Consider the following 20,555-nt stretch of genomic DNA (forward strand, 5'->3'; position numbering starts at 1 on the left):
TCTCTATAGTATAGCTAGTCGGTCGTGGTTATCAAGGGTGATTCCTCTTTCACCATTCCCGACGATGCCTCTGTCGTGCAACCCCTCAAGTGTGGGACCCCCGAGGGTGATTCCTCTAAGCCCACCTTGACGGATACATCGTTCGGAATCCAACGAGGGTGATACCTCGGATTCCCCCCGATGTTACAACCACACAGTTACTCGACCATGTTAATGGGATCATTGGTGATTAGTTGTTAGACGGGTGGATTCCCGCGAGATTGTGTCGTTGTCCTAATTAAAATGATAATGGATTTGGGTATTTGATCTGGGTTGGTCGGAAGCTTATTACGCACTAACCGTCTGCGTGGGAAGAATTATGGGTACTCAACGTCGCAGTATCAGCCGAAGCTTTTCAGATGTCAGCAATGTAGCGGCGCACGCCCGAGTGGTCCCGAGATGCATCGCTCTTGTATTAAGGGGTGCTAGGACTGACCTCGACCACCCACGCATCATGCAGGAGCGCGGAGGGTAAGTGGGTCCACGCCCCCTTTGTTCTTAGGAGTTAGACAGGCGGGCTCGCCTCTCTCTTGAGTCTTAGGTGGGACTGCGACGTGTCGATATTCCGAGGCCGAGCAGGACCAAGAAAAGTGTGCCCGGTCAGAGTGTCATCGAGCGCGTCGGGGAATATGTTGTGCACCCCTGCACGGAAGAACTTATCTATTCGAATAGTCGTGTCCATGGTTACAGGACGACTTGGAGTTGTGCCCTGATCTTATACAACTACAATTGTTACTTAACTAGATTTTAGTTGCCCCGGGATTGCTCCCTCGCACGGAGTCGAGGGAGGATCTTAGGGCGTGCCCTCATATTAATATTGCTGCAACAATATGACTATTAATTGTGTTACACCTGTTCTACTCTCATCTATTGCTTAAGGCCCTGAAGATGCTAGTCTTCGATAGGACTAGGCCTTCTCTCTCTATTCTCACATTGATGCAGTCAGTCCACATATAACCCCCCTTCTTTGAAACTGATGCATACTTAGCATAGTTCTGATGTAAGTCTTGCGAGTAATTTGGATGAGTACTCATCGTTGCTTTGCTCCCCCTTTGTCCCCTTGATCCGTTGATGCGACCAGATGAAGGAGCCCAGGAGATGGAGGTTCCCGCCGACGGTGTCTGCCACCCCGATGGTGTCTTCTTCGTGGAGGCCGCTGAAGAATATGAGTAGTTAGGAGGTTCCCAAGCAGGAGGCCTCGCCTCGTTTGATCGTGTTTCTTTTGAGCTAGCCTTCTCTAAGGCAACCCATGTTTTATGTCTGTACTCAGATATTGTTGCTTCCGCTGACTCGTTGTTATCGAGCTTCTGTATTCTAGCCCTCGAGGCCCCTAGCTTGTAATATGAAGCTTGTATTGTTTTTATTCGTGTCTAGAGTTGTGTTGTGATATCTTTCCGTGAGTCCTTTGGTTTGATCGTACTCATTTGCGTGTATGGTTAGTGTATGATTAAACGGAGGGCGTCACAATAGCATAAGATGTTAATACATCCAATATGATTGTGTATTGGATGTAATTACATCTTATATAGTGGTTCGGAGAGAGTATTCTACTACATCATTGTGCAATTGCAGTTTAGCTTATAATATTATTTGTTGCTTGCAGGTACATATGACACTAGTAAATATCCGCACTTAGCCTGTTTTTGCTTATGGGGCAATGAGGTTTTCATGAACCAGCATCGTGCGAGGTAATTGATAAAGATTGTTAGTAAAATGGGTGAAAAGGTGGGAATTAAACTATTTATTTATAGTTTGTCCAAGACGACAGTGATCTGTAGTACATAAACTCAGAACTATGTAGCCTTTTTATTGCCGATAATGAGTTGTTAGCTCACAATGTGTGTATCTTTTTCCTTTGTAGGAGTACGTAGTTTACTCAAGATCAACTCTCAAACTACACGATTGTTGGACATGCAAATGTACATGTATTTCTCCTAGATTTAAATGAATATCTGGAATTACTCATGAAGATATTGAAGGATGGGTGATCGTCCATCACGAGGGGTTGGACTAGAGTCGTGTGTGCGTTCGACATGGAGGAGGGCACACTACGGGCATGTCTCTTCACCTTTTACCGCAACTAGAATATCTTTTGCCTCTTTCTTTACCTTCTTTAATATAAGTATTCAACTGTCATTCATCATTCTTTATTTGGTGCTTATGTAATTCTTTTGTTGATGTAATTCTTGAACTCTGTACCTGTGAACGGAGTAATGCATTGGTTATTGAAGCTATCTATCATTGGATATGTAAAAATCTATTCCCTACTTAAAAATTCAAACTATGTAGTATGTACAATTTTAAAATATACCAATTAAAATATAAAAAGGTGCTATGTGGGTCATTACGCTGCACATGATTTCTAATTTCAACATTTGTGAAATACCTAATAATCCAACACGTTTCATAGAAAGGAAACGTGTGCCACCATGCACTCAATTTTCGTTTGCAAACCGTGTGTGATAAAATACAATAGCGCGAACGGTGCAACCAAAATCAGCATTGATGATGGAACATCTATCGCACACAATTCAGAAGTATAAACCGTTTATCCTGTCCGATACGAGTACGACATTCACACGTTTCTTAAACTTAGTCGACACTCGTACGATGGTTAAATTATCTTCTTAGTTACAAAAACACAAATGGGTCAGAAAATGTGTGTGTTAGTGATATACACCTTATCATACATGCTTTATAATTGTGAATTGTTTGTGATTCGGTGCTCATTGTAAACGGTGCGCCATAGAATAACACGTGCAATGTTAGTGTGATCTCATATGAGTTGCAAGGATGGGCTGTATGAGAAGTCCACCATATCTCAAATGTTTGACAGGTGACTCTCATTTGTGATAGATGCGGACATCACATACGCTTGGTTTTGATGAACGTTAGCATTCATTGGTCACCATCATCGACAATTTTTCTGTGTTGTGTGGGGTGGGGCCCTAATCGCCCACACAAGCAAGGCAATGGTTTAAAAGCATATCACAGAAAGGGGTTAAATACCGTTTTTATAGCACGTCCCTACACCAATGAAGACTTCAACATCTCTAACATTCCCAAGCGGCAAAATAGTATCTTGGTTTGCCAGTTTAATAGTGATATCAATATCTTCAATTTCAGAAAGTGCTATACCATTCATAATTCTTTATATAAGGTAAAAGGTATAGCACTAATACTAGCACCCATGTCACAAAAACCATGATAGCAATGATTTCCAGTCTTAACAGAAACAACAGGCATGCCAACAACTGGTTTGTTTTTATCTCGCTTGTCCTGCTCATTTCTAACAGGCTTTGCAATTCTAGCAGCTTCAGCACACAAGTAAAGAACATGTCCATCAATATTATCAACCAAGAGATCTTTAACTACATCAATGTTAGCTTCCACATTTCTTTGTTAAGAAGGTTTGGGTGTTCAAACATTAAATTTATTAACCATAGTTGTAGCTTTAGCATGTTCCCTGATCCTAACAGGAAAAGGCGGTTTCTCGATATAAGCAGTAGGCACAATTGGATCAACATGATAAACAATTTCTTCCTCCTTAACTTTATTGGGTTCCTCTAATAATTTTTCAATAGGTAAATGATATTTAAACCACTTCTCCTTAGGGAGATCAATATGAGTAGCAAATGATTCACATAAAGTAGCTACTATATGAGAGTCAAGCCCATATTTATGGCTAAACTTATGAAAAGTATTGGTTTCCCTAAAAGATTTAACACAATCAAACTTAAGCTTTATACATGTCTCTTTACATTTTGTCGAACTCCCAATATTCACAGTTGTGTTTAATTATTTCTAGAAGATCCCATTTGAACTCAATATTCTTCTTTATTTAAGAACCAGTAGAAGAAGAATCGAGTTGTACTTGATCATTATGAGAAAGCCGAGCATATTTTTTTGTATAATCGTTTCTCTTAAGAGATCATGATTGGGGCAGGTGTGCATCATAGATTTAAGCCTCTCGCAAGTTTGAGCGATGCTTTCTCCTTCACGAGGCCAGCAATTATAAATAAAGTTCCGATCATGATGGAGTAGATGCATAGGATAAAACTTCTGATGACATTCCAGTTTCAATTGGTTCCAGTCCCATGATCCAATTTCATCCAATTCCCTACACCACATTAATGATTTTCCCTCAAAAGATAAAGGAAAAAAATTCTTCTTTACTTTGTCTCCAGGAAAACCTATAAGCTTAAGTAATCTACAAGCCTTATCGACATATATCAAATGATAATCACGATGAGTTGCACCATCATAAAGATTAGCTATCAGTTTCTCTAACATACCCAAAGGAATCTCATAATAAATATTTTCGATAGGTTCATTCGGTTGAGGAGCAACCTTTTCAACTTCCGTTCGAGGCGATGATGCTCCAAACAAGCCACTCAAAGGGTTCCCGTCCATAGTAACACGCAAAGTAAATTTCAGCACGTACCGAAAATGTTTCCTTAACAATTTTCACTTACCGAAGGTGCTTCACTCCCCGAAAACTACGCCAGAAAAGAGTCTTGATGATCGACAAGTATAGGGGATCAATCTAGTACTTTTGATAAGTAAGAGTGTCGAACCCAACGAGGAGCAGGAGGAAATGACAAGCCGTTTTCAGCAAGGTATTCTGTGCAAGTGCTATAAGTAATAGTGATAGATAGTTTTGGAGCAAGATAATTCGCAACAAGTGACAAGTAAAAATAGTATCAAGTGTGCAGCAATGTAGGCCAATCTTTTTTATAGCAAAGGACATGCCGGAAAGTACTCTTATATGAGGCAAACACTCCCAAGGACACATGGGAATTACTGTCTAGTCATGTTCATCATGTTGAGTTGATTTGCGTTCATTAATTTGATAATTTGATTACACCACTTATGATTATCCCCTTTTGCAAGTATCCATAACTACGAAAGAAGAATTATGATAAATCTAACCATAGCATGGAACAAGCGGATCCAAATCAGCCCCTTACGAAGCAACACATAAATTGGGGTTTAAGCTTGTGTCACTCTCGCAACCCATCATCTACTTGTTACTCCACAATGTCTTCCCTTAGAATCATAACATGGTGAAGTGTTGTGTAGTCAACGTTCACACGACACCACTAAGCGAAGCAACAACATACGCATCATCAAAATATCGAACGAATACCAACTTCACATGATTACTTATAACAAGACTTCTCCAATGTCCTCAGGAACAATATTAACTACTCACACCTCATCAACATGTTCAAGATGAGGTATAATAATGGTGATCATGGATCTGAACATAATATTTTTCAGCAAGTAATCAAACAAGCATCAACTATGAGATGTAATCAACACTACTAGTAACCCACAGGTACCAATCTGAGGTTTTGAGACAAAGATTGAATACAAGAGATGAACTAGGGTAGGAGATGAGATGGTGCTGGTAAAGATGTTGACGAATATTGGTCCTCCCATGAAGCAAGAAGCATTGGTGATGACGATGGCTTCGATCTCCCCCTCTCGTAGAGGGATTCCCCCAGCAGAATCTCTCTGTCGGAGTGCAAAAGGGCCTTTGCCTAGGTTTCTGCCTCGAGACGGCGGCGTTTCGTCTCGAAGGTTTGCTTATGATTTTTTCTAGGTCAAAACACACCATATAGGAGAAGAGGGGGAGGTCAGGACACCTGTTGGACCACCACCAGGCATCTATTGGCTTGTGGCCAGCAGGTGGCCCCCCTTTGGTATATTTTTAGCCCAATAATTCTTATATATTCCACAAAAATTCTCTGTGAAATTTTAGGTCATTTGGAGTCCACTTATTTTCACCCTTTTTCTTGTTTCAGGTCCAGAATTCCAGTTTCCGTCAATTTCCCTCTTCGTGGGGTTCCTTGCATGTTCAGAGAGAAAAGACATAATAATTATATTATAATGAGGAACAATAGACAAGAATAACATAAATATCAATAGTAATTCATGATGCATAATGGACGTATCGGACGCCTACACCAATTGAAGAGTAAGCTAATGATGGAGATCTTGAGACTTCGGATAAAGTCACTACCGAACCTCGTAGGTTGACAAGGGCACGTATTGTCCGTGAGTGGTATGGTTACCCTCGAGGTCATGTTGTTAGACAAGGGTGGAGCTACAAGGTATGAAGAAGTGATGGTTGTCCTAGATTCATATAAATGGCTACATGCCATGAAAACCAAGATAGGATCCATGTATGAAAACCAAGTATGGACTTTGGAGGACTTACCTGGTGAACTTCTTCCATCAACACTCGTAGAGCATGTCAAATTTTTGTAGACCGATGACATGTGTTTAAGTATGGACATCCGTTGCATGAGAGCAATATGAGTTTGAGTATCCAGTTTGACGGATCTTTTGTGGGGGATAAATTGTATGTGATGTTTGGTCAATGTCCACGCGGGGCAGAATTTGCTACCTGTGGTATTAGATGGTCTTACCCCCAAAAACGTTGGACATTGGATTGAACTATATGCAATGTATTTTAGAATAAAATGGTAGTACTTCACATATACAAGTAATTGATGCCCCTCAAAAAAATACAAGGAATTGATAAATAAATACTTCCATATACGAGCAATAAATTTTCTGAAAAATGTCTTATATTTCATTAGGGCATCTCCAAGGGAAACTCGCAAATTTTCTACCGCATTCGTCCGCGGACAAGGGAGGACGAGTCTGCAGACATGAATGCAGGATGTCATCATCTAATGTTGTCTGCATACATCCGGTTTTCCTCATTTCTTTACAGTGTGTATGTTCAAATAGCCGCATACATAGAGTTTAGACGTTCAAATAGCAGTATGCATTGAGTACGTAAGTTTAAATAGTCACATGAAATGTGTACATAAGTTCAAATAGCCGCATGCAACACTAGTTCAAATTTAGAAAAGTGCAAATTTTACATTCCAACATTGTTGTACTCTTTGACCATCCATTTATGCTCAATCAGATCTTCTTTCAGCCACTCGTGAGTTGGTCGATGCCGAATTTGTTGAGGCATTTCAATAAACTTTTCAAATGTGACCGGATTCTTGTGTGGAAGTTCGATAAGGCCAACCGTGTTCTAAAATTCTAGAGCTGCAACAACATCATCACCCTCATCCTCGACGATCATGTTATGCATGATCACTGATACGTCTCCAACGTCGACAATTTATGAAGTATTCATGCCATATTTGCCCAAGTTTTACATGGTTTTGGTGCAATTTTATATGATTTTTATGGACGAACCTATTAACTTAGAGCCCACCGCAAGTTCATGTTTCGACTATTTTTTGTTTCACATAAAATCCATACCAAACGAAGTCCAAATGCCACGAAACTTGGTGATTTTTATGGACAAAAAGAGACCCTCCAAGTGCTAGAGCTGGACCATACGGTGGCCAGGGGAGCCACGAGCCTAGGTGGACCCCCTAGGTGCGCCACGCAAGCTCGTGAATCCCCCGGATACCCCTCTGGGGTGAATCCAACGCAAGCAATTCCTACAAATATTAAAAAACCCAGAAACAAACCTAGAAATTCCGTTCCGCCGTCACAAGCCTTTGTTCTGAAGCGATCTCATCTAGAGCACTTTTCTTGCACTCTGTCGGGCGGGGGGATCATGACTGGAGGCTACCTTCATCATCCCACTAATCTCCGTGGCAAGGAGGGAGTAGTTCACCCTCGAGGCTGAGTGTATGTACCAGTAGCTATGTGTTTGATCTTTATCTCTCGTGTTCTTGATTTGGCACGATCTTGATGTACCACGGGATTTGTTTATATAGTTGGATCATATGGTGTTCTTCCCTCTCTATCTTGATGAGATGAATTGAGTCTTTCCCTTTGAGGTTTCGTTATGTTGGATTGAATACTTTGGATTTGAGAGCACTTGATGTATGTCTTGCATGCGGATACACGTGCTGACTATGGGGTATTCTAGTGAGTCACTTGATGTATGTTTTGGTAATCAACTTGCGGATTCCGGTGGTGACATTTGGGTAATCTAGGCACATGGGTTGATACATTTGTGTGGATTGAATTTTATTAATCTGAAATTATTTGGTGTTATTTAGTACGAACTCTAGGACTATTTGTGACACCTATAGGGTAGCTCAATAGATTGATCGGAAAAATAGCCTTGAGGTGGTTCATTGCCTACAACAACTTCTTCATATGGTTTTCGCTATTGATAAGAACTTTGGAGTGATTCTTTGTCGCATGTTGAGGGATGGTTATATGATTCGATTATGTTAGCACTGTTGAGAGATTGCACTAGTGAAAGTATGAACCCTAGCCCTTGTTTCCAAGCATTGCAATACTGTCTGTGATCACTTCTACCAATGTTACCTTACTATTTTTATATTTCCGATTACAAAACATATATATACTATCGATACTACACTGGTATCAACATTTCTTCGCAAACTAGTGCACATATACAATTTGCCAATGTATTCGGTGTGTTGGGGACACGAGAGATTGCTTGTATTTGATTGCAGGGTTGTTTGAGAGAGACCACCTTCATACTACACCTCTTGCTAATTGATAAACCTTGGGTCATCCATTTGAGGGAAATTTACTATTGTCCTATAAAACTCTGCGCTTGGAGGCCCAAGAGAGTCTACAAGAATAAAGTTGCATAGTAGACATCAATCACACAACATGTCATCACCTCCCACAAGGTCTCTGGATCCAATTGTTTAGCAGGTCCAAAAACAACTGCAAAATGGCCATGTAGGACTCCAAATGCCCTCTCGACGTCCTTTCTAGTTGATTCATGTCTATGGGCCAAGTGAGACTTTTTCTGGCCTTGTGGGTTAGAGATGGTACTCATAAAGGTAGCCTGCGGAGGATAGATACCGTCAACCAAATAGTAGCCCATATTTTACTCATGTCGATGGACAGTATAGTGACAATGAGGAGTTGTTCCTTTAGTCATCCTCACAGAAAGCGTGCCAACTCCAAAGCTCATATGATGCAAATTCTTCAAGAATGATGGTGGGCTTCTTAACATGACCCTGATATTGCCCTTGTGAAGCCTTGAGGAGTTCTTCCATTTTCAATACATGCAGTCAAGATATCCAAGCAAACCTAGCAACCCTTTTGCTTCTGAGATTGCCAAGAGTCTGTTGGTGTTTCCATAGTTAGTTCTCTTGGGTATTATAGTCCAAACACCTCGACCATGGTAGTTGAAAACCCGACCATGAAATTTACGCATGTTCTCTTAGACATCCACACGTACTCATCCCAAGATTAAGCAGTCGTTCTATAAGTAAACATCTAGAGAGAGGTCGTGCACTTCTGGTAACCAGAGAAGTCAATTGTTCCCACGATGTCTTTCTTCAAGATGAAGTAGTCATCATAGGACCAGGCGCCATGGTACAAACGATCGAAGTTAGTCATGCGGATTCGAAAACACCAGCAAAAATGGTAAGCAGATAGTGCATCCGGGGCAATGTAGTCTGCCATCAGTGGAAAATGCTCGTGCGACCTGTTGTGGTTGAGCCCTCGATGACCCTTTATCAACCCTTGAAATTAAGAACATGCTCATCCGCATGCTTAACATTTCAAGGATTGCCTACATCATCGCTGTCTCATCCATGTAGTGATCCTTGTCTCATGACTCAGTATAGTGATTGTATTCGTACTCCATATCGGAATACATTGCTAGAAAAAAGAAGGAAAACGTTTTTAGCTCTCACAATTCATCGAACAGTTGCTGGGCATTGTGAGTATAGCACTATCATGTGGTACCTGGCGTGGTGGTCGGAGGAGAGGGGTTGAACGACGAACGAGGAGAAGTTGGGTGGAGCCCGGCTGAAACACTACAAGTGACAGAGATTTAGAGTTCTGACAGGGGTGTGGCATGGTGTCCGAGGTGATGGTGCGGCAGTGAAGGTAAAAGAGAAAGAAGGAAGGAGAGAAAATGGAGAGGATGGAGGCATGGGGTGCGCGAAGGATCTTGGTGTTGGAAATATGCCCTAGACGCAATAATAAATTGGTTATTATTATATTTCCGTGTTCATGATAATTGTCTATTGTTCATGCTATAATTGTATTAACCGAAAATCGTAATACATGTGTGAATATATAGACCACAACATGTCCCTAGTGAGCATCTAGTTGTCTAGCATGATGGACATTGGACATGGTTTCCTGATCATGGACATTGGATGTCATTGATAACGGGATCACATCATTAGGAGAATGATGTCATGGACAAGACCCAATCCTAAGCATAGCACAAGATCGTGTAGTTCGTGTGCTAAATCTTTTCTAATGTCAAGTATCATTTCCTTAGACCATGAGATTTTGCAACTCCCGGATACCGTAGGAGTGCTTTGGGTGTATCAAAAGTCACAATGTAACTGGGTGATTATAAAGGTGCACTACAGGTATCTCCGAAAGTATCTGTTGGGTTGTACGAATCAAGACTGGTATTTGTCACTCTGTGTGACGGAGAGGTATCTGTGGGCCCACTCGGTAATACATCATCATAATGAGCTCAATGTGACTAAGGAGTTAGCCACGGGATTTTGTGTTATGGAACGAGTAAATAGACTTGTCGGTAACAAGATTGAACAAGGTATAGGGATACCGACGATCGAATCTCGGGCAAGTGTCATACTGGTAGACAAAGGGAATTGCTTACGGGATTGAGAATCTTAAACATCGTCATTCATTCGATGAGATCATCGTGGACCATGTGGGAGCCAACATGGATATCCAGACCGTTGTTGGTTATTGGCCGGAGAGATGTCTCGGTCATGTCTGCATGTTTCCCGAACCCGTAGTGTCTACACACTTAAGGTTCGGTGATGCTAGAGTTGTTATGGGAATCATATATGTGATTACCGAAGGTTGTTGGAGTCCCGGATGAGATCTCGCACGTCACGAGGAGTTCCAGAATAGTCTGGAGGTAAAGATTTATAGATGGGAAGTCCAGTTTCGGTCGCCGGAAAAGTTTCGGGTTTATCGGTATTCTACTGGGACCACCGAAAGAGTACGGGGGTCCACCGGGAGCGTCCACCTGTCCTGGAGGTCTACATGGGCTGAAAGGGGAGAGGAACCAGCCCTGGTGGGCTGGTGCACCAAGCGAAGGATGCCCAAGGCGCAAGGGAAGGGGCCCAAGGCCAAACCCTAGGGGCTGCCTTGGGTGGCAAGCCACCTAGGGCGCCTCCACCTCCTCCTCCTCTTCCTTGGGCTGCCGCACCTCCTAGGGTTTCCCTAGGGGTGGCCCACCCCCTGTCCCTCCATCCTATATATATTGGAGGATTGGGAGGGCTGCCACACACCTGATTAGATCACCTATGGCGCAGCCCTACCTCTTCACCTCTTTCTCCTCCTCCGCGGTGCTTGGCGAAGCCCTACCGGAGAGCCACATACTCCATCACCACCACGCCGTCGTGTTGCCACAGTTCTACCTCAACTTCTCCTCCCTCCTTTCCGGATCAAGAAGGAGGAGACATTGATGTCCCACAAGTGTATGGGATCGCAACAGTTTTTTAGGGTAGAGTATTCAACCCAAATTTGTTGGTTCGCATGACGGGAAGTGAAAGAATATTCTCGAGTATTAGCAACTGAATGTGTCAGATTCAACCACACCTGAAAGATTAGTGTCTCCAAGCAAAGTATTAGTAGCAAAGTAGTATGATAGTAAAGGTGCCAGAAACGATCTGTTGACGGCAAACTATTCCTAACAGTTGTATCAATGGCGCCAGTAAAAAGCCTTGTTGACGGGATGTTAGTGCCAACAAAGTCTTGCAACAAGTAACAACGGAGCAGCAAGGAACAGCAGTAGCAGCAGTAGCAAAGTAACAAGTAACAGCAGTAGTGACACGAGCAGCAAAGTGACAGCAGCAAAGTGGCCCAATCCCTCTTGTAGCAAGGGACAAGCCTAGGCAAAGTAACGTAGAGAGGACCAGTAGTAAAAGACTCGTAGGCAGTGGATCGGTGATGGATGTGTGTGACGGATGTGATTCATCATGTAACAGCTATAACACGGAGAGATATGTGACTAGCTCCCGTTCGTCAATCTAATGTAGGCATGTATTTCGTATGTAGTCATACGTGCTTAGGGAAAAGAACTTGCATGACATCTATTGTCCATCCCTCCCATGGCAGCGGTGTCCCAATGGAAACTACGGGATATTAAGGTTCTCCTTTTAATAAAGAACCGGACCAACGCATTAACACGCGGTGAATACATGAGCTCCTCATAGTATGTTCATCTCCGGGAGTGGTTCCGGCTATTGTCACTCCGGGGTTGCCGGGTCATAACACATAGTAGGTGACTACAACTTGCAAGATAGGATCTAAAACACACATATATTGGCGACAACATAATAGGTTCAGATCTAAAATCATGGCACTCGGGCCCTAGTGACAAGCATTAAGCATAGCCAAGTAGTAGCAACATCAATCTAGAACATAGTGGATACTAGGGATCAATGCCCGTCAAGAACTAACTCGATTACATGATAGATCTCATCCAACTCATCACCGTCCAGCAAGCCTACGATGAGATTACTCACGAACGATGAAGAGCATCATGGAATTGTCGATGGAGAAAGGTTGATGATGACGATGGCGACAATTTCCCCTCTCCGGAGCCCGAAACGGACTCCAGATCTACCCTCCAGATGAAGAAGAGGATGTGGCAGCACCTCCGTATCACAAAATGCGATGAAACCTTCTCTCTGATTTTTTTTCCAGGCGAAAAGGAAGATATAGAACTGAGATTGGGGGCGGTGGTGCCACGTGGGCCCCACAAGCCCTCACGACGCGTCCATAGGGGGTGGCTGCGGCCTGTGGGCTTGTGGCCCACTGGCACGCCCCCTCCGGTGGATCTTTGCGCAGGTATTTTTCTTTTATTCCAGAAAAATCTCCATAAATTTTCAGGACGTTCCGAGAACTTCCATTTTATTACAAAAACAACACTATGGCAATTCTGCTGAAAACAGCGTTAGTCCGGGTTAGATTCCATTCAAATCATGCAAATTAGAGTCCAAAACAAGGGCAAAAGAGTTCGGAAAAGTAGATACAACGGAGACGTATCAGACATCCCCGGGTTGTAGGTGTGTTGAACACGGAGACACCGTACATTCGGTGTTCAGATCGGATCTTCCGCGATTTGAATCGCCGCGAGTACGAGTCGTCTTCAATGGTATGAATATACTCTACCCTTTTTGCTTGTTGTTGGTTTCTCCTAGATAGATTCTTGTGTGACGTAGCAAAATTTTGAAATTATTACGTTCCCCAACAGTGGTATGAGAGCCACGTCTATGCGTAGATTTATGCTTGTGGGCGATGATTTTGTTAATTGCTTGCCATTACTAGTCTTATCTTGATTCGGCGGCATCATGAGATGAAGCTGCATGGACCGACTTTACACGTACTCTTACGTGAGACTGGTTCCACCGACCAACGTGCACTTGTTGCATAAGGTGGCTAGCAGGTGTCTGTCTCTCCCACTTTAGTCGGATTGGATTCGATGAAGAGGGTCCTTGTGAAGGGTAAATAGAAATGGCATATCAACGTTGTGGCTGTCACGTAGGTAAGAAGCGTTCTTGCTAGAAACCCAAATCAACCATGTAAAACTTGCAACAACAATTAGAGGACGTCTAACTTGTTTTTGCAGGGTATGCTATGTGATGTGATATGTCCAAATGGATGTGATGTTATATATGTGATGTATGAGATTGATCATGTTCTTGTAATAGGATTCACGACTTGCATGTAGATGAGTATGACAACCGGCAGGAGCCATAGGAGTTGTCTTGATTTATTGTATGAGATGCAACGCCATGTGATTAGTTTACTTTATTGCTAACCGTTAGCTATCGTAGTAGAAGTAATAGTTGGCGAGACGACTTCACGAAGACATAATGATGGAGATCATGGTGTCTTGCTGGTGACAATGATGGTCATGCGATGCTACGAAGATGGAGATCAAAGGAGCAAATATGATAATGGCCATATCATGTCACTATATGATTGCATGTGATGTTTATCATGTTTTTCATCTTATTGCTTAGAACGACGGTAGCAAAGATAAGATGATCCCTCATTTAAAAATTCGAGATAAGTATTCTCCTAAGTGTGCACCGTTGTGAAGGAACGTTGTCTTGAAGCACCACGTGATCATCGGGTGTGATAGATTCTAATGTTCGCATACAATGGGTGTAAGCCAAGATTTACACACGCAAAACACTTAGGTTGACTCGACGAGCCTAGCATGTACAGACATGGCCTAGGAATACGGGAGACTTAAAGGCCGAACATGAGTCGTATGGATGACACGATCAGCATGGAGATGCTCACCATTGATGACTAGTCCGTCTCACGTGATGATCGGACACGGGCTAGTCGACATGGATCATGTATCACTTGGATGACGAGAGGGATGTTTATCTGAGTGGGATTTCATTGAATAATTTGATTATATGCACTTAATTATCATGAACATAGTCAAAATTTCTTTACAAATTATGTTGTAACTTGCACTATAGCTCTACGGTTTTTTGATATGTTCCTAGAGAAAACTTAGTTGAAAGATAGAAGTAGCAATTATGCGGACTGGGTCCGTTAACTGAGGATTGTCCTCATTGCTGCGCAGAAAGCTTATATCCTTAATGCACCGCTCGGTGTGTTGAATCCCAAGCATCATCTGTGGATGTGGAGAACATATGTCATACACGTTTTTGAATGACTACACGATAGTTCGGTGCATAATGCTTAAACGGCCTAGAATTGAGGCGCTAAAGACGTTTCGAACGTCGTGGGACATACGAGATGTTCCAAGTGATGAAATTGAGATTTCATGCTCGTGCCCTTGTTGAGAGGTATGAGACCTTCGACAAGATTCTTTGTCTACCAAGTAAGGGAGAAAAGCTTAATCGTTAAGCATGTGCTCAGATTGTCTGAGTGCTACAATCGCTTGAATCGAGTGGAAGTTGATCTTCCACATGAAATAGTGATGGTTCTCCAAAGGTACTGGCACCAAGCTACTAGAGCTTCGTGATGAACTATAAAATATCAGGGATGGATATGATGATCCTTGAGCTATTCACGATGTTTGACACTGCGAAAGTAAAAATCAAAAGGGAGCATCAATCGTTGATGGTTAGTAAAAACCACTAGTTTCAAGAAGGGCAAGGGCAAGGAGGGATACTTCATGAAACGGCAAACCAGTTGCTCCTCTAGTGAAGAGACCCAAGGTTGTACCCAAACCCGAGACTGAGTGCTCCTGTAATGAGGTTAACAGTCACTGAAGAGGAACTACCCTCGATACTTGGTAGATGAGAAGGCTAGCAAAGTCGACAAAAGTATATTGGATATACATGATATTGATGTGTACTTTACTAGTACTCCTAGTAGCACCAGGGTATTAGATACCGGTTCGGTTACTAAGTGTTAGTAAATCTAAATACAAGCTATAGAATAAACGGAGACTAGCTAAAGGCGAGGTGACGATGTGTATTGGAAGTGTTTCCAAGGTTGATGTGATCAAACATCGCACGCTCCCTCTACCATCGGGATTAGTGTTAAACCTGAATAATTGTTATTTGGTGTTTGCGTTGAGCATAGACATGATTGGATTATGCTTATTGCAATACGATTATTCATTTAAAGAGAATGATGGTTATTCTATTTACTTGAATAATACCTTCGACGGTCTTACACCTAAAATGAATGGTTTATTGAATCTCGATCGTAGTGATACACATGTTCATTATATTGTTGCCAAAAGATACAAAGAAGTAATGATAGTACCACTTGTGGCACTGCCGCTTGAGTCATATTGGTGCAAAGCACATGGAGACGCTCCATACAGATGGATCTTTGGGCTCACTCGTTTTTTGAATTGTTTGAGACATGCAAACCATTCCTATTGATATAAACGCATGAAGAAGCTCCATGCTGATGGATCTTTGGACTCACTCGTTTTTGAAAAGTTTGAGACATGCAAACCATGTCTATTGGCATAAACTCATGAAGAAACTCCATGCAGATGGATCATTTGGACTCACTGGATTTTGAATCACTTGAGACATGCAAATCATACCTCGTGGGCAAGATGATTGATGACCTCGTTTTCCAGTGAGATGGAACAAGAAAGTAACTTGTTGGAAGTAATACATTTTGAAGTGTGCAGTCCAATGAGTACTGAGGCACGCAGTGGATATCATTATGTTCTTACTTCACAAATGATTTAAGTAGATATTAGTATATTTACTTGATGAAACACAAGTCTGGATTATTGAAAGGTTCAAGTAATTTCATAGTGAAGTTGAAGATCATCGTGACAAGAGGATAATATTTCTACGATGTGATCATAGAGGTAAACATATATATCTCAGTTGCGGGTTTGGTAAACATTTAAGACAATGTGGAAATTGTTTCATGTGAAAATTGTTTCACAACTCATGCCACCTGGAACACCATAGTGTGATGGTGTGTCTGTATGTCATAGTCGTGCCCTATTAGATATGGTGCATACTATGATATCTCTTATCAAATTACCACTTTCATTTATGGGTTAGGCATTAGAGACAACCACATTCACTTTAAATAGGGCACCACGTAATTTCATTGAGATGACACCGTATGAACTATGGTTTAGAGAAACCTAAGCTGTCGTTTCTTAAAAGTTTGGATGCGATGCTTATGTGAAAGAGTTTCAGCCTGATAAGCTCGAACCCAAAGCGGATAAATGCATCTTCATAAGACACCCAAAACAGTTGGGTATGCCTCCTATCACAGATCCGGAAGCAAAAGTGTTTGTTTCTAGAAACGGGTCCTTTCTCGAGGAAAAGTTTCTCTCGAAATAATTGAGTGGGAGGATAGTGGAAACTTGATGAGGTTAATGAACCATCACTTCAACCAGTGTGTAGTAGGGCACAGGAAGTTGTTCCTGTGGCGCCTACATCAATTGAAGTGAAAGCTGATGATAGTGATCATGAAAGCTTCGAATCAAGTCACTATCAAACCTCGTAGGTCGACAAGGACGCGTACTGGTCTAGAGTGATATGGTAATCCTGTCTTGGAGGTCATGTTGCTAGGCAACAATGACCTACGAGCTATGGAGAAGCGATGGTGGGCTCGGATTCCGACAAATGGCTAAAGGCCATGAAATCCGAGAGGAGGATCCATGTATGAAAACAAAGTGTAGACTTTGGAACAACTACTTGATGGTCGTAAGACTGTTAACTACAAATGGATCTTTAAAAGGAAGGCAGATGATGATGGTGAAAAGTCACCATTAAGAAAGCTCGACTTGTCGCAAAGATGTTTCCGACAAAGTTCAAAGAGTTGACTACGATGAAGACTTTCTCACTCGTAGCGATGCTGAAAGTCTGTTGGAATTATGTTAGCAGTTGTTGCATCATTTATGAAATCTTGCAAATAGGATGTCAAATATTGTTTCCTCGACGGTTTCCTTGAGGAAAGGTTGTATCTAATATAACCAGAAGGTTTTGTCAATCCTAAAGGATGCTAACAAATATGCAAAGCTCCAGCGATCCTTCTAAGGACCGGAGCAAGCATCTCGGAGTTGGAATATACGCTTTGATGAGATGATCAAAGCTTTTGGGTTTATACAAGGTTTATGAGAAACTTGTATTTCCAAATAAGTGAGTGGGAGCACTATAGAATTTCTGATAAGTATATGTGGTTGACATATTGTTGATCAGAAATAATGTAGAATTTCTGAAAAGCATAAAGGGTTGTTTGAAAGGAGTTTTTCAAAAGAAAAACTGGATTAAGCTACTTGAACATTAAGCATCAAGATCTATGGAGATAGATCAAAGTGCTTAATAGAACTTTCAACGAAATGCATGCCATGACAAGTGTTTGAAGGAGTTCAAAATAGATCGGCAAAGAAGGGCTTCTTGGATGTGTTGTACGGTGTGAATATTGAGTAAGACTCAATACTAGACAACGGCAGAAGAAAGATAAAGGATGAAGGTCGTCCCCTATGCCTTCGCCGTAGGCTCTAAAATATGTCATGATGTGTACCGCACCTAAAGTGTGCCTTTCCATGAGTCAGTCAAGGGGTACAAGAGTGATCCAGGAATGGATCACTGGATAGCGGTCAAAGTTATCCTTAGTAAACTAGTGGACAAAGGATTTTATTTCTCGATTATGGAGGTGATTAAAGAGTTCGCCGTAAAGGGTTACGTCGATGCAAGCTTTGACACTAATCCGGGTAACTCTAAGCAGTAAACCGGATTCATATAGTGGAGCAGTCATTTGGAATAGTTCCAAATGGTGCATGGTAGCAGTATCTATAAAAACATAGAGATTTGTAAAGCACACACTGATCCAAAAGGTTCAGACCCGTTGACTAGTAAGCCACTCTCACAAGCAAGACATGATCGAACCCCAGAACTGTATGGGTGTTAGATTCATTGCAATCACATAGTGATGTGAACTAGATTACTGACTCTAGTGCAAGTGGGCGACTGTTGGAAATATGCCCTAGAGGCAGTAATAAATTGTTTATTATTATATTTTCTTGTTCATGATAATTGTATATTGTTCATGCTATAATTGTATTAACCGGAAACCATAATACATGTGTGAATATATAGACCACAACATGTCCCTAGTGAGCCTCTAGTTGGCTAGCTCGTTGATCAATAGATGGTCATCGTTTCCTGATCATGGACATTGGATGTCATTGATCACGGGATCACATCATTAGGAGAATGATGTGATGGACAAGACCCAATCCTAAGCATAGCACAAGATCATGTAGTTCGTCTGCTAAAGCTTTTCTAATGTCAAGTATCATTTCCTTAGACCATGATACCGTAGGAGTGCTTTGGGTGTATCAAATGTCACAACGTAACTGGGTGATTATAAAGGTGAACTACAGGTATCTCCGAAAGTGTCTGTTGGATTGTACGAATCAAGACTGGGATTTGTCACTCCGTGTGACAGAGAGGTATCTCTGGGCCCACTCGGTAATGCATCATCATAATGAGCTCAATGTGATTAAGGAGTTAGCCACGGTATGATGTGTTACAGAACGAGTAAAGAGACTTGTCGGTAATGAGATTGAACAAGGTATAGAGATACCGACGATCGAATCTCGGGCAAGTGTCATACCGGTAGACAAAGGGAATTGCATACGGGATTGAGAATCCTTGAAATCGTGGTTCATCCGATGAGATCATCGTGGAACATGTGGGATCCAACATGGATAACCAGACCCCGATGTTGGTTATTGGCTAGAGAGATGTCTCGGTCATGTCTGCATGTTTCCCGAACCCGTAGGGTCTATACACTTAAGGTTCGGTGATGATAGAGTTGTTATGGGAATCATATATGTGGTTGTTCGGAGTCCCCGGATGAGATCCCAGACGCCACGGGGAGTTCCGGAATATTCCTGAGGTAAAGATTTATATATGGGAAGTCCAGTTTCGGTCGCCGGAAAAGTTTCGGGGTTTATCGGTATTGTACCGGGACCACCGAAAGGGTACCGGGGGTCCACCGGGAGGGTCCCCCTATCCTGGAGGGCCACATGGGCTGAAAGGGGAGAGGAACCAGCCCCTGGTGGGCTGGTGCGCCAAGGGGAGGGGGCCCAAGGCACAAGGGAAGGGGCCCAAGGCCAAACCCTAGGGGCTGCCTTGGGTGGCAAGCCACCTAGGGCGCCTCCATCTCCTCGTCCTTGGGTTGCCGCACCTCCTAGGGTTTCCCTAGGGGTGGCGCACCCCCTCTCCCTCCCTCCTATATATATCAGAGGATTGGAAGAGCTGCCACACACACCTAATTAGATCACATACGACACAAACCCTACCTTTCCTCCTCTTTCTCCTCCTCCACAGTGCTTGCCGAAGCCCTGCCGGAGAGCCATATACTCCATCGCCACCACGTCGTCGTGCTGCCAGAGTTCTCCCTCAACTTCTCCTCCCTTCTTGCTGGATCAAGAAGGAGGAGACGTCCCCGGGCTGTAGGTGTGTTGAATGCGGAGACACCGTAAGTTCGGTGTTCGGATCGAATCTTCCGCGATTTGAATCGCCGCGAGTACGACTGCATCGACCGCATTCATAGTAACGCTTCCGCTATGCGATCTTCAACGGTATGAAGATACTCTATCCTTTTGCTCGTTGTTGGTTTCTCCTAGATAGATCCTTGTGTGACATAGGAAAATTTTGAAATTACTACGTTCCCCAACACTTGGGTGGGTCGGATGTTGGGGATATTGCCCACGACATAAGTTGGCCTGTCTAGTACGGGTCACAGAAGATGTGGACCTGGATGTGAGCCGGCCCATGACGGAAAAGACCCACACACCAGGCTCGAAGACCAGGAGGAAGATGCAGAGAAGATCGAAGGCCTGGTCCACATGGGACCATTCGACAGGCCCATCGATAGGCCAACTCATAGGTCCGTTGACCTAAGCTGTCTAGGCGGTGCCGACTTAGGAAGAGACCTACTCCAATCAAGAGTAGAGAACGGGTACGACCTGGATTCATTGTAATCCTAGGGGTTTGACCTAGAATATAAAGGCAAGCCCCGGGACGTCCCAA

The sequence above is a fragment of the Hordeum vulgare genome, chromosome 5H, assembly GCF_904849725.1.
Source record: "Hordeum vulgare subsp. vulgare chromosome 5H, MorexV3_pseudomolecules_assembly, whole genome shotgun sequence".
Classification (NCBI taxonomy): domain Eukaryota; kingdom Viridiplantae; phylum Streptophyta; class Magnoliopsida; order Poales; family Poaceae; genus Hordeum; species Hordeum vulgare.